This window comes from Mastomys coucha, unplaced genomic scaffold, assembly GCF_008632895.1.
Source record: "Mastomys coucha isolate ucsf_1 unplaced genomic scaffold, UCSF_Mcou_1 pScaffold22, whole genome shotgun sequence".
Classification (NCBI taxonomy): domain Eukaryota; kingdom Metazoa; phylum Chordata; class Mammalia; order Rodentia; family Muridae; genus Mastomys; species Mastomys coucha.
Window position 1 is genome coordinate 153,952,971 of NW_022196905.1, and position 14,258 is coordinate 153,967,228.

The 14,258-nt window shown below is 45.6% G+C and overlaps 1 pseudogene; it reads right to left on the reverse strand.

Moving 5' to 3' along the window:
- LOC116104731 overlaps positions 1-11,805 on the reverse strand; it is a 31,401-nt pseudogene extending 19,596 nt beyond the window's left edge.
- Positions 11,806-14,258: the final 2,453 nt, after the last annotated feature.

Here is a 14,258-nt window from a genome sequence, read left to right on the forward strand (position 1 = left end):
CACTTGAGGAAGTGGGAGAGGGTAGACACTTGAGGAAGTGGGAGAGGGTAGACACTTGAGGAAGTGGGGTTCTTTGGAGGCTATGCCCTAAAGAGTGCTTTTGTCTGGACCCCTCTCCACACAGCTTTCTCTCTCTGCTTTCTATCTCTTACACTGTGAGTTCTTTCTTTGCTCCCCACCATGAGCACAAATAAGCCCTTCTTGCGTTTAAGTTGCCTCTGGTATTGTGTTACAGCAACACGGACCCAACCCAGCTGCTTTCTCTAAGTTGTGAGGTCCTACAGTCTGCAGAAATGGCAGATGTTCCATTCCAACACCCAGGGAAAATTGTCTACCTTAGGTAGAGTCTTGGTGAGAGCCAAAACTGACTCTAGCTTTTAGACAAAAGTCATTTATAAAACAGGTAGTAGCCCCACTACAACTACTACCTCTACTATGTCACCACTAGCTCCACCCACCACTGAAAGATGTGCTGCAGGTGACAGGGCTCAATCTTTCTGGAACCTTCTGAGAATCTGGTGGCACCTGCCTCAGGGTCATCTCACCCAAGGGTGAAGAATTGGGACAGAATCAGGGGACACTATTAAGGCCTTGATCTTATTCTGCTCTGTGTGTCCTTGGAAATAAGAGATCTCAGACCTAACAATGATGGCCGCAGGGCCGTGTTCAGGCTGTGTGGGGGTGGGCAGCACACAGGTGGAGGCTGATACGGAGGCCAGTGTGGAGAGTGGTATCTCAGGGGGTGGAGGGAGTTTGTTAAGTTTGGGGAAATTGTTCTAAGGCTGAGAGTGTTCGTGAACGTCAGAAGTAATGTCAGGTGAACCTGTCAGTCTGGAACACAATTCCCTAGATGACCCATCCAGGGGCGTAGTGCATTCAGCAGTCACAGACTGCATGCTCACACAGCTTGCCTCTCAGTACAGCTAATTTCTCAGCCAGAGCCAGGTGGCACTCACTGTCCTTTGGGGTCCTTCATGGATATGTAATGATTGGCCAGAAGCACTGCCCAAGGCTGAGCAAGGTGGTCCTCTGCCTTCTGGTCTCACCTTTCATAGATACATGCTATAACTCTGTGGTCATGTGGTGTCAACCCCTTTGTAGGTTTTTGGTAACTTGGTGTCTTAAGGTGGAGCTTCCCCATAGTGACTGGTGAGCTGTAAGGCTGTGGTGAGCCTCAGTGGAAATCAATGCATGTCAGATAAACTCGATTTGGGCACAAAGTACAGTGGGTTCAATGCCAATGAATGAACAACGCCAAATATGGTATCATTCAACGGAAACACACACAAAGCAAGTCTACAGAGGGATGATGTCCTTTCTATAACAAATAACTACAACTGCCTTCTCACTTAAAATCTAACTCCAAGAATATAGTGTCTGCTTTTATGCTTGTTTGTTTAAAGACAATGTCTCATTTTAGCCCATACTACCCTGGAACTCACTACAGATCCCCGGCTACACCCCATGACCATTCTCCACCTTTTTCCTCACCAATGCCAATGCCAAGATTATGGGCATGTCGCATTTGTGAGCAGACAGTGACCACTTTCTATTTGCTCATCCTCCCACACTAAGTTGATAAGGTCATTGGGAGTTTCATTTTTAAACACAAAGAAAGACTGATTAAAAAACCACAATTCATTTATCCCCATGGAGACTCCCGAGAAGCCCATGGATTTGGGTGGGGAGAAACTACACGAAAGGTCATGAGTGAAAACTTGAGGAGAAAGTTGAAAGCTTACATGGAGGCAAGGCAGCTCGGAGAGATGCTAGTGAGCAGTCCCACCACAAGGCCAGATGCAGGGCCTGCACCACACTCTCTCACATAGTCCACGCTGAATCTCTCACACAGGCCATGCCCTTGGTGTATTCTCACTCAAGTCTCCAAAACGTGGGCATCTTCTGCTCCTACCACTGACCACAGCGAGTCTTACAGTGGGTAAGGCGTATGTCCGAAGCCCAGTAGCTCAGAGTCACACCTGTTTTGTTTCTGTATCATGATTCCTTGATGGCCACTCTAGCATGGACTTCTCAAACAATGTGTCAGTCATGTGTCCTATTGTCTTGGCCAAATAACTAACACATGAGCAGAAGGAAGGAAAGGCCTACTTTAGCGTACAGTTTGAGGGTGAGCCCATTACAGCAGGTTAGTTCTGGTGTAAAGAGCAGGACGAGCGCATGCGCATGCGTGCAGGCGACTGCTAGGCCTCACTGTGTTCACAGCTAGGAGGCAGAGAGAACTCAGCTCTGTTCATCTCCTTTCTGGGACCCTAGACCCTAGCACGGTATAATGCACATTCAGCAGTCTTCTGTCCTCTGTTAAACCTCTCTAGAAATGCCCTCACAGACACACCTAGAAGTGCGTTGCCATGGTGACCCTAAAGACTAGTACCCAGATGTAACCAGTGATTACAGCTTTCTCTGTCCTGTCATCTCCCAACGTGAGAACAGCAGAGCTTTGTTGTTGTAAAGCTTCCTCACTGACCTAACTAGGGGGATGTTCACACTGCAGGAAGGAAGGTCCCAGACACAGAACCTGGGGTATTTGAGACTCACTGTCCACACTGCAGGAAGGAAGGTCCCAGACACAGAACCTCGGGGTATTTGAGACTCACTGACTACACTGCAGGAAGGAAGGTCCCAGACACAGAACCTCGGGGTATTTGAGACTCACTGACTACACTGCAGGAAGGAAGGTCCCAGCACAGAACCTCGGGGTATTTGAGACTCGCTCGCAGAAGACCAGTTCTTGTTTGGGGGACAGTATCTTCCGGAATGACGTCTTCATAGTTGTCTGTCCAGACATACATAAGTGTGGGATGCCGGATTGAGTGGGTGGCTATGTTCAGAAATAAATGTGGGCTGAAAACAAGCTGAAGCCAGGAGAAGAATGTGGCCTTTGTTGAGTGTTTCTCTCAGTGAATGGAAACCCAGGCTCCATTCTGTGAGAAGGGGCCTGGGTATGAGCTCCTTCCTCTGTACTGAATGCTGGACATCTGACTCTGCCCCTCCCTCCCGGCAAGGACCCTGTGCCCCAGCAACAAGATACTCTGAGATAAAAGGCAGGCTGGCTGGAGTTCAGTCTGGTGATGCTGAAAGTTGCAAGCTATCACCAAGGACTTCAAGGTAAGCCATGAGCCATGAGCATTCATTGACATTGTGTGAGACAGAGAGAGAGGAGTAGAGACAGTCATTACCCATGAGCAGCCGGGGGTGGGGGGAGAGGAGGATACCCTTACATGGTGCTGAGCTCTATAACTGACCAGTCTCTGCCTCAGCATCACTGAGTTCTGGAGTACCAGGTGAGCCTGCGCTGTGACAGCACAATGTCCACTTACCTTCCTCCTCTCTTCCCTACTCCTGTCTCTTACTTACTTCAGGCGCGCGCGTGTGCACATACACACACACACACACACACACACACAACATACACAATGATGTCCTGATACAAATGTAAAGGAAGCTTAGGTTCAATGTTGCAAGCCATCCATGAGTGTAGCAAGCAGGCAGCCTGGGAGCCCCTACACAAGGCCCAGAATCCAGAAAACAGTGGAAACATGATCCCCCAAACATCTTTGTGACCTTCAAAAAAACAGACATGGAAAAGATCAGAGAAGGTGAAGGAAGATAGTCATGTGGACTTCTCAGAGCCACAAAGAGAAGGAAGGGAGTGCTGGCGCACATCACAGACGGTAAAGGCATTCCTCTCCTAGAAGATTTATTAGATCTACATTTCATTAGCTGCTCTCAGGCATGCTTACCTGGTACCAGTCAGCCACGGCAGGCCCTTTTCCCAGAGTCTAGACACCTTAAAGAGGAGACAATACTTAGAAATTTTATTTTAGATTTATTTACTTTCTAAGTGTGAATATTGTGTGTGTATATATATCACATGGGCAGTGTACTCAGGCCAGAAGGATCTCCTGGAACCATAGCAATAGTTGTTAGCCACTCTTTGGGTTCTGGGAACTGAACCCAGATCACCCCCTGCAATAGGAGTACATGCTTTGAACCCATAAGTCACCTCCCTGGCCCAGCAATACTTTCAATAAAATACTTCAGCAGACATCTTATTTAACCAATGTACATTTAATTCAATTTAGTTTTATCTCATTTAAATATTCTATTAGCAATAATTACAATAATGGTTTCATTCTGACTTTTTCATAATGCATATGATATATTCAACCACATTCATCCCCGTTGCCCTCTCCCATCTCCCAAATATACCCTGCTATAAATACCTGCCATTTTTTGACCCTCTGCCTTGCATAGGAGTACAAAGATGACGGGAGTAACCCTCATGCATAGCAAGTGAAACTGACTCTGGTATGGGACCACATGACAGGATGGGTCTCATGATCAGGTCACTGACTCATGAGTTACAATAGTTGTCAGTAGGAGATGGAATATGCAAGTCTTAGCCTTGGCTGTTTGGAGCATCGCTATCAATAACTTGATGCAAAGATAAAAGACATGTCATCAGATTTACAAGTCCCAAAGGCATAGGAGAAGGCAACACAGCAGATGGCAGCCAGAGGGTAAGCACCCCTAATATGCTGTAGCACTGTTGGACCCAAGCAGCAAACTGCAGTCCAGCTACAAGTGCAGTATCCCATGCAGGGAGAGAGGCGTGGGAAGGCGTGGTCTGCAGGGAGAGAGGCCTGGACGGAGACTGTGGGAAGGCGTGGTCTGCAGCAAGGGGCCAGGAAAGCTAGCAGCTTCTTGGTGTGGGTGGCCACAGCTGCTCAGGTCTCAACTGGGCAGGGCTGAGGCTGGAAGCTGCCCTTGGTCTCCCAGTTGGGCAAGCTGAAGTCACCCACAGGACTTCCTATCCTGAAGAATGTTGGGAGGTGGGAGGCAGTTTGGTGGGATGTGACAAGAACAGAAAAGGGACGCATGAATGGGGTCAGGCAGGATTGTGACCTGTGGAAGTGAGGCTCAGAGCAGTTAGCTGACCACAAGGCTAGGTTAGACCATACATGTCTTAAGGGGCTGCAGGGCAAGAAGCTCATACCAAGAACAGCCAGCTCAAGACAGCTTGTTGAAGAAAGGACTTGTTCAGGCACAGTGGCTGGTCCATGGCCACTTGCTCCCTTGCTATAGACTTGGGGTGAGGCAGAGCCTTTTAAGACAGAGGAAGCTTGGAGAAAATGAGGCTACTTACTCATGGAGACCAGGATATGAAAAGAGGATATCTCCCACTTGGGTTCTATCTGGGTCCCAGCCTGTTGAGCAGTTCAGTACCCATGCAAAGAGGGCCTTCCTGCCTCAGTTTCCATCAATACCAGGGGCATGCTCGCCTATCACCCATGCATGTCTCATTCCATGTGACAGCCATGATGAACTGTCCTGCTACAGAAATCACGCCTTAGACATGCCCACTTTCAGTGTACTCAGAACTTCATGAGCAAGATCAACTGACACAAGCCTGTTTGTCAATAAGGTGTTGAGTATCACACATGTAACTGATAGAATGTAGTCCTTAAAATGAAATCAGGACAGCTTCTTTGTCTCAGACCGCAGAAAACAACACTCAAGGAACAATTTGCTCTGGCTCCATATGGCCAGATGGGGCAGAGGGAAACAGAGTCCTGGGGCTCACTGGCCAAATCAGAGAGCTCTATACCAGTGAGAGAGACTGTCTTAGAAAAATGTAGGTGGCATTTTCAGATCGACGGTGATATCCAAGGAAGTCCCTGGTCTCCAAATGAGCATGCACACACATACCCACTCATGCACAACACATACATGCATATATACAACCCTATTGCAACTCCATGCACACACATAAACATACACACACATACATACATACATACATACATAATACACACACACACACAAATACACATGCATGTATTATCATACATGTGCTCATGCACTGGCACACACATTCACACACACACATACATACATACATAGATACACACACACAAATACACATGCATGTATTATCATACATGCACTCATGCACTGGCACACACATTCACACACACACACAAAACTACAAATGCCATAAACAGCATCATTTTAAATCTTAAAGAACATTGACACTGTAGAAAAATTGACCCACTTGGTAAAGATGGAAGAAAGATCAGAGTGTAAAGCACTTCCTCCCGTGGAATATTAACACGCGTGACTTAAAGAGCCATGATATCTGCTCAGATGTTCAGCCATACAGGGGAATGCTTATCAGCGACACAAAGGAATGAACTAGTATTGTCCACTAAAACATGAAGGAATCTTGATGCCATTATTTGGAGGGAAACAAAGCCAACCACAGAGGCATGTTTTACTAGCCCCTTCCACATCATTCCAGAACATGCATCCTTGTCACAGCAGCAACAAACTGAACAGGGATGTCAGAGAAGAGCTGTGAAGAGGCAGGAGGGAGCGTTCAGGGTGATGGAGCAGACACAGCCATCGGTATTGCTGGATTTGGGGGTCTGTATACAGGACACACTTCTCAAGTGTGTGTCTGAAATATGTGCAGTTTATGTACCTCAGCCTGACTTCAGTAAAGGTGTGAAAACTTACATCTATATTTTTCTTCTTCTTAAAGAATGGATTCTTTGAGATTTGGATTTTCATATGTTGACTGCTTGAATATTTTCCCAAACCTATGCAATATTTTACCACATTGGTTTCATAGCCGCATATTCCTGAATCAGAGCTGTCCACATGTCAATCATAATATCCCTGAATCTGAAGTCCTCATCCAAGATGTCTTCCATGGCCTGATTTTCAGAACAAAATCAAGTCCTTAATATTTCACAGCCTGCACCTAGTAAATCGCTTAACTGTTGTTGTCTTCTTTTGTGATCACAGATACGTAATTCAGCATTGGTCAACACATTTTCAGCATCTAGGCACCTCTCCTAGGATTGAAAGTGTTTTCTAATTTTACTCATGGAACCCAGCTCATTTGTTTCCTTTTCTCCTCAAACAGATCCTCTAGTAATCAAAGAGCATCATTGCTAAGTGTATCCAATCCTGATTCACATTCCACTGTCTTCCAGAAGGGCAGGAAAAATGAGGCAGCACTGCCAGCCACCTGTTCCCCTAGAGCCCAGCACGTCGTGCTTCCAGTTTTGATTTCCTGCAGAAGGAACTGTGAGTGGGAGGGATGCTGAGGCATAGACTGCATGCAAGTGGCCGGATGCAGAGGGCATAGGTCTACACAGGCTGCAATGGGCTTAGAACTGGCATGCTGTCCGTGGGGTATAGAAGCAGTGCACCTCTAAGAAAAAGCACCCAGCCTCAGCCTCTGACACACTCCCTTTGGCAGAAGGATTTTCTCCACTACCTGCACAGGTGCTGAGCACAGCCCCAGACTGTTTCCTCTCATACAGAGGGCAGCAGGTGTGTCTACAGAACTCTCTGGCAGAGGGCACTGGCTGTAAACCTACTCCCTGTCTACAGCATAGCCAGCAAGCATCAGGAGCAATCCTAGAGCCATGAAGTTATCCGAAGCACTCTTTGAACGTTTGGGAAGATGTCTAATTGATTAAGTGACTTCCAAATGTTAACTGACATATCAATGAAGCAAATTAGACTTGAGTCAAATATCTTCAGCTGTGAAAATTCGTCTTTAAGAAATACTGTCTGCATAATGCCCTGGCCTTTGGCCCCACATTCTGAATTCCATAATCAGAAAACAGTTGAGGATTCATATAAATGCGTGGCCATTGTAGTTTAGGCATTTAGCAATATGTTTTGGCACAAAGTAAATAAAAACATTAATAGAGTTTATATCAATGAAACATTAAACAAATCCTATTGTTAGTAATTAAAAAAAAACAGTTACAGACTATCCTTTTTATAAAATACGCAGGCATCCAAAAACAACACAATGTGTGCTAGGAAATTTAATGATATGGAAACAAATGTAGCCTAGAATGTTAAGGATACAAAAGAAACTGAAGAGTGCAACATTGTTGTGACTCAAAAAGTAAATCAGGTGGGGGGAGGGCAGGGAGCCAGCAAGGGGATGCAGCTCATGGCTAACAATAGCCACTGTCTCCACTACTGTAGACCCAGTGAAATAACTGCAAAATGGAACCCCTCTGTTGTGGCCCCCAGAGATTCATGTGTTTAAAAGTTTAACCCATAATGAGGGGCACTTTTACAAGTTATGGCCTTGTTGGAGTAGGTGTGGCCTTGCTGGAGGATGTGTGTCCTTGTGGAGGTAGACTCTGAGCTCTCATATGCTCCAGCTAGGTCTAATGTAGCATACAGTCTCCTTCTGCTGCCTGCAGATCAAGGTGTAAAAGTCTCAGATTCTCCAGCACCATGTCTGCTTGCACATCACTAATGTTTTCTGCCATGATGATAATAAACTAAACCTTTAAAACTGTAAGCCAGCTCCAAGTAAATGTTTTCCTTTATAATAGTTGCATTGGTCTCTACACAGCAATAAAACATTAAGACACCCTCATCGTGGGAGGCCAGGGCCCTTCCTTCTACATGTTCTTGTGCATTTTTTGTAGTAACTGTATAATACATTTGTTCACTGTGACATTATACCACACAGAGTATCTTAGGGGAAGAAAGGTTTGGTTTTTTTCCTAATAAGGAGATACATTCTGGACCAGAAAGCCCAACCCTCCCAGAAGCCAAGCCAGCCTAACTCTCTGGTCTGTCCCTATAGCTTAACCCTGCTAAACCCTGTGTATAAATGCCCCCACAGCTTCCCAAAATAGCATCCCTATCTGGGAATCAAATGTTAGAACACATGAACCTATGGAGGTCATTTTACATCCAAACCATCACATATTATCAACTGAAACGAAGTTATCTGTAAAACATAGGAAAGGGGCCCTCTGTTTTTTCAAAATTAAAATAACAACCAACCAAACAAACAAAAGCGGGATGAAGTTTGCAATCCACAAAGGAAAGAAAGAGATGCAGTAACTGAGCAGGGAGTGAGCATGGTGCAGCCTATGCGTTGGCCACAAATTTAGTTAAATAGCAGGCATTCAAATGATTACCAAGTATTTGGTGATGGGCAAACTGAAAGACTCCGTCTAATTCTGCAATTCATTTGCTTGTGCAAACACCCCTGCTGCAGATGCATCCACAGGACCTCATGGGAAACAGGCTCATGGGAAGAGTCTGGCTTTGAAAAAGATGGATTAATATAAATGTGGGGGAGGGGGAGGTGAAAGAGGGAGGCTACGAATGTCATCATTCACGTGCTATCTTCAAATTTTGTAGTACAGGATATTTATGGAAGTTCTGAAGATAAATCGATAGGTGGTGGACCATTGTTTAGTGCGAGTGAGTTGAAACTGTGCTGACCAGTTATGGAAGAAAGTGATAGGTTGATACCTGGTGTCACTTCCAACCCTCCTCATGTGTCTTCTATTCACACAGAATGTACCACCTGGGCACAAGATCACAGTGCTGCAGCGAGGTTACTGGGGTCCTCCTCCTACAGGGGCTGCTCCTGTCCCCTAAAACATTACCCCTGAAAGTAATGATTGGGTTCATGAAATCGGAGGATCAATTTAGAATTTTTTAAAAGTCCTATTCTCAGTTCTCATGGGAGTCTCCTTCTATCTGCTTCCCTTTGTCACATGTTCTTAGCTCCCATCCTGGCCACCTCCCTGCCCCAATTCCTTTTGTCACGTGGGCCTGCTAACAGTAGGACTGGACAATCTGAGTGAAGCCTATGTTTTCTGTGTTTCTGACTCACCATGCAAAGTCTCACTTGCCAACGATTACATCGCTTTGGGTGAAATATTTGGTTCTATTTACTCGTGATCAACTCTAAAAATTTATATGAAAGTTGTTTTTGCCATTTTCTGAATAAACAACCATAATGATTAAGATTGAACTTGTTGTTCAAACCTGAGTCACTACAAAGAGGTGAAAAGCCACCGGGGCTTCCTACAACCTGCTGTTACTGATCCAGGTTGCAAAGGACCAAGTGGGCTAAGACAGTGTCTCCAGACCCCCTGCCAGAGACAGAAGTTGCTCCACTCCTGTCCTGGGTCCTGTGCAAGTGCCTGCAGGATGGCTGCTTGCACAGGCAAATGGATTTGCAAAATCAGAAGCAGTCTCTCTGTCTCTGCTGCCTTAGCTACAAATATCAACAGTCAGCAAACAAACAACTCTCGGAGGAGCCTTCCAGCAAGTTCTGTTCACATCTTTGGATTCCTTTGGGGAGAATTATACAAGCATTGTTTACTCATCCATCCGTTAACTAAATCAATAAATATGTATTGAGCACCAACTGTGAGCAAGGCGCTGTGCTGAATGCTTGGAAACACATGATAGTTCTACTGTCTTGGGGTACGCTATGGAGCCATAAATTGAAGGTGACAGTGTTCACAGAACACCAGAAAAAGTAAATCTTACCTTAAGAAAATCCTCCTGACCTTCCACAGAGAGCTCAGCTCAGGGCAGGGAGGGCAAGCTCCACCCTCTCAGGAGACTTCAACTTGCCTGACACTGCAGTTTCTGGATCTGGAGCAAACAGCAGGAAAAACTCGGGTGAGCTCCTGGGTGGTCGTCTTGCCCTTCTTCCCTGAGCAGTGAATAATCTCCAACAAGCACAATAAGCATAAAAGTGTAAGAGTCACAGTCTGATTGTTGTAAAACTCTTCAGTAACCTTTCATTTCCTTTTAGAATTAAGAGCAGAGCTGTTACCATGCCTCTGTCCTCAGGGAGATTCTGGTCCCTGTCGGCCTCCCTGGTTTATGCCCCGGCAGTCTTTCCCTGGTTTGCTCGGATGAAGTCAGAATCCTTGCACCTTTGACTTGTAGCCCTTGTAGCCTAGACTTCCTCATGATTCTTCTCTTCCCCTACCCAAGATGCTCAGTCCACGACTTCAGCAAACTTCAAACACTGCCATCTCAAAGTCACTACTCAAGGAAAGCTCTTTAAGGCACCAGACTGAATCCCATTATGTCTTCTGAACTCCTCCAACATTCTTGGGGTGGAAGCTCCTATTTTAGTTAGACATAAATATGCATAAATGAATTCTTGAAATACCGGAAGCTTCAACAATAAGGCTCTACAGTGTTGCTGAAGGAGTATAGAGTTGATCAGAGCTAACTGGAACTCTAATGGATCCTGGCTCCTTCTAGAATCTCAGGGTAATCAAACATGACTTCCACTGAGCTGTTCACGGATCACAATGGCCAACACAGCTTCAGCAGTCAAAATTAATTCTGAAAGACACTGTAAAATACACACACACACACACACACACACACACACACACACACACGAGGAAAAGTCATAACCAGGCTTTAGACTGTAGTATCCAATTCATTTCAGGACTGTACCTGAACTTGTAAGCTGTTGGCTAGAACTCATTCACACACCACGCATAGTGACAAGGAATTCTGGGAAATGTAGTCTGGGGTTTGTTGCTTGGTTAGGAGTCAATTTGCTGCTTAGAGAGTTCACTGCAGAAGCATTTTATCTGAACTGTGTGCTGTTTGTCATGAAGAGCTGTGGAAATTTGCCCACACTGTATTCCCACAGGCCAAACCCCTAGCATACTGTAAATAATCTGAAGCAGAGGCCTGGTTGAACTGATCATGTGGATTGATGTTCTAAGGGTGTACACAGACATTTATGACTAGAGGGTATGGTGATTTGGACAGCCCACATATATTAGGATAGTTGGCCCCCAGTTGATGGAACTGTTTGGAAAGGATTAGGAGCTGTGGTTCAGTTGGAGGAGGTGTCACTGGGAGTGGGCTTGAGGTTTAGAAAGACTTACCTTTGAGCACTCTGTCTCCTGCTTGTGGATCCAAATGGGAGTCCTCAGTTGTTCCTGCTGCCATGTCTTTACTCTGCAATCATGGACTCTTACCCTCTGAAACTGTAAGCCTAGTTAAACACTCTCTAGAAATATATGTTGTCTTGATCACAGGGTTTTATCATAACAATAAAAAAGTACCCTCTTAAATTATGATTTAGACTGGAGGGAAAGAATTAGTTCATTTCCCTCATAAAAATAAAACATGGAGGGCTGGCAAGATGGCTCAGTAGGCAAAGGTGCTTGGCCCCAAGCCTGATGATCTGAGTTCAATCCCTGTGACTTCATTTGGTTGCAAGAGGTAACTAATTCTCACAAGTCGCCCTCCAACTTCCACACATGCACTGCGGTACACATGTCCCTCCATACAACAATCAATGTCCCTCACACAAACAAGAAATGCGATTAATAAAATAATTTAAAATTACACACACATACTAAGCAATGAAAATAATTATACCTAAGGGGAAAAACAGCAAAGAAGAATAGAGACAGGAAGCAAGTGACGAGGAGTGTGCATTGACTTGGGGAAGGGTTGATACTTCCACCTTGGGCTGCAGAGTACTCTCTGGCAAGTATATTCATACTGGGACAAAGCCCCCATTGGCTCGGTGGCCATTAAAGATCTTAAGGAGGTCAACATAGGGCATCTTGTCCAATTTATTCCAAAATTCAGGCAAAGGTCACCTTAATGTATATAGGCCTTATAGAGATAAAATGTTCATATGGAAACTGCAGCCCAAACTCCTAAGCTTGGCATAGCTCATCTTGGTTCACACCTTCTCCTCCTTGTCATTTGCTCACTCACAGGTTGGTGAAGTCCCTCCATTGTTGGGTTCCACCCTCCTGCCTCAACTCCATGACATCAGAGCTTACAACCAGAGATTTTCAGCTCATGCCTGCTGTGCCTAAAACAAAGGCCCACTACACTGAGTTCCAACTTCGAGGAGGATTCCGGAGGGAGGTAAGGCCTGGTGGCTGACTGCTGGCTGAGGACATTGTTGAACGTAAACAAACTGACTGCCTGAGGACATCCTCTGTTGACCTTTGCCCCCACGGCAGGCCAGGCCGTGCCTCCAACGTCTCCCAGTGCCCAGACTTACGGGACACCCTGAGCTGCCACCCTAGAGAGCGGGCAAGCCAGGCAGCCCGGCTTCCCCTTGACTTCCCCTTGACTTCGCCTTGACTTCCCCTTTACTTCCCCTTGACTTCCCCTTGACTTCCCCTTGACTCTTTTCTGACTCTTTCCTGACTCCTCCCACTTTGTTTATGTTATGCAAATGTCATTGTAACCTAGAGATCCAGTTTCGCTTTCTCGTGTACTTATAAATGCTGAACCCCAAAAGTAAAGTTAGAAGCCTTGATTGGAACTCAACTTGGCTTCACGTCCTTTTGTTCTTGAACTCTGTGTTTCAGGTCCCTTTCTCCCTTCGACTGAGAGAGAGCCCAGTTCATGTAACTGCGGGACAGTTTCACTCCATGATTCTAGTTTTATAGTGACCAAGAGAGCTTGGAGCTTCTCACCACTGTTTCTGCTGACTCTCTTCTCAGTATCCATGGCTCCTCATTCTCATCAACACCCATCCCTTCACCTCCACCTGCACACAGCATGTTCTCTTAGGTTTGAATTTTATTACTTAATTTTCTTTTATTCCTTACTTCTTCCAACAGAAGTCCTTTGCTATCATAGAGAGAAAACCATCCAGGTGGGCTCTGGACCTGATGTCTGCTTCCCGTCTGCCTGTTCACAGCTCTTGCATACCTGATTCTGTCCCCCCATTCCTAGGAGATGTTCCACTGTAGAAGCCACTGTGATGGGGACCACACTCTCCTTGTACTTCCTCACCATCCTGGACAACGGTCCCTCAGTTGTGTTTTTCTTTGTTCCCAGTATATGGTGTTCGCATTCCCTCCACATTAGCACCCAAACACTGAGTCAGATGGAGTTTCTTCACTACAATTTGTAGGTTGTCGTTTTTGACAATTCTCAAACATTTGACTTTGCCAGTTACTATATGCTGGGGTGAAAGCCTGCTAACTCAGAGAGGCAGAGAAAGGACCTGCCGACCTTCCTCCATAGCTGATGTCTTAAAGGACCTGCCGACCTTCCTCCATAGCTGATGTCTTAAAGGACCTGCCGACCTTCCTCCATAGCCAGTGTCCTAAAAGGAAATTCTCCTTTTTCACAACATTTTAAAAAATCCCTTCAAATGGGACGCCCCTCCCTTCTGTCTCCCTTCACCTCTTTCCATCCTCCTGGCTTCTTCTTACTAGCTATGATTTTTTCTGTGTTCAGTTCCCTCTCAAATGGTTGCTTGCTCCACCTCTTGACCTATGGTTGGCTTTATTTAATCCTGTTTATAATAAGCAGAAAACTCCTGGATTAAAGGTGTGGGCTAGGGATGAGCCACACCACAACTAGAAACAGGTTTTGCCAGTAAATAACACAATCTAGGGGTTCCCAGTGTGATCAAACCC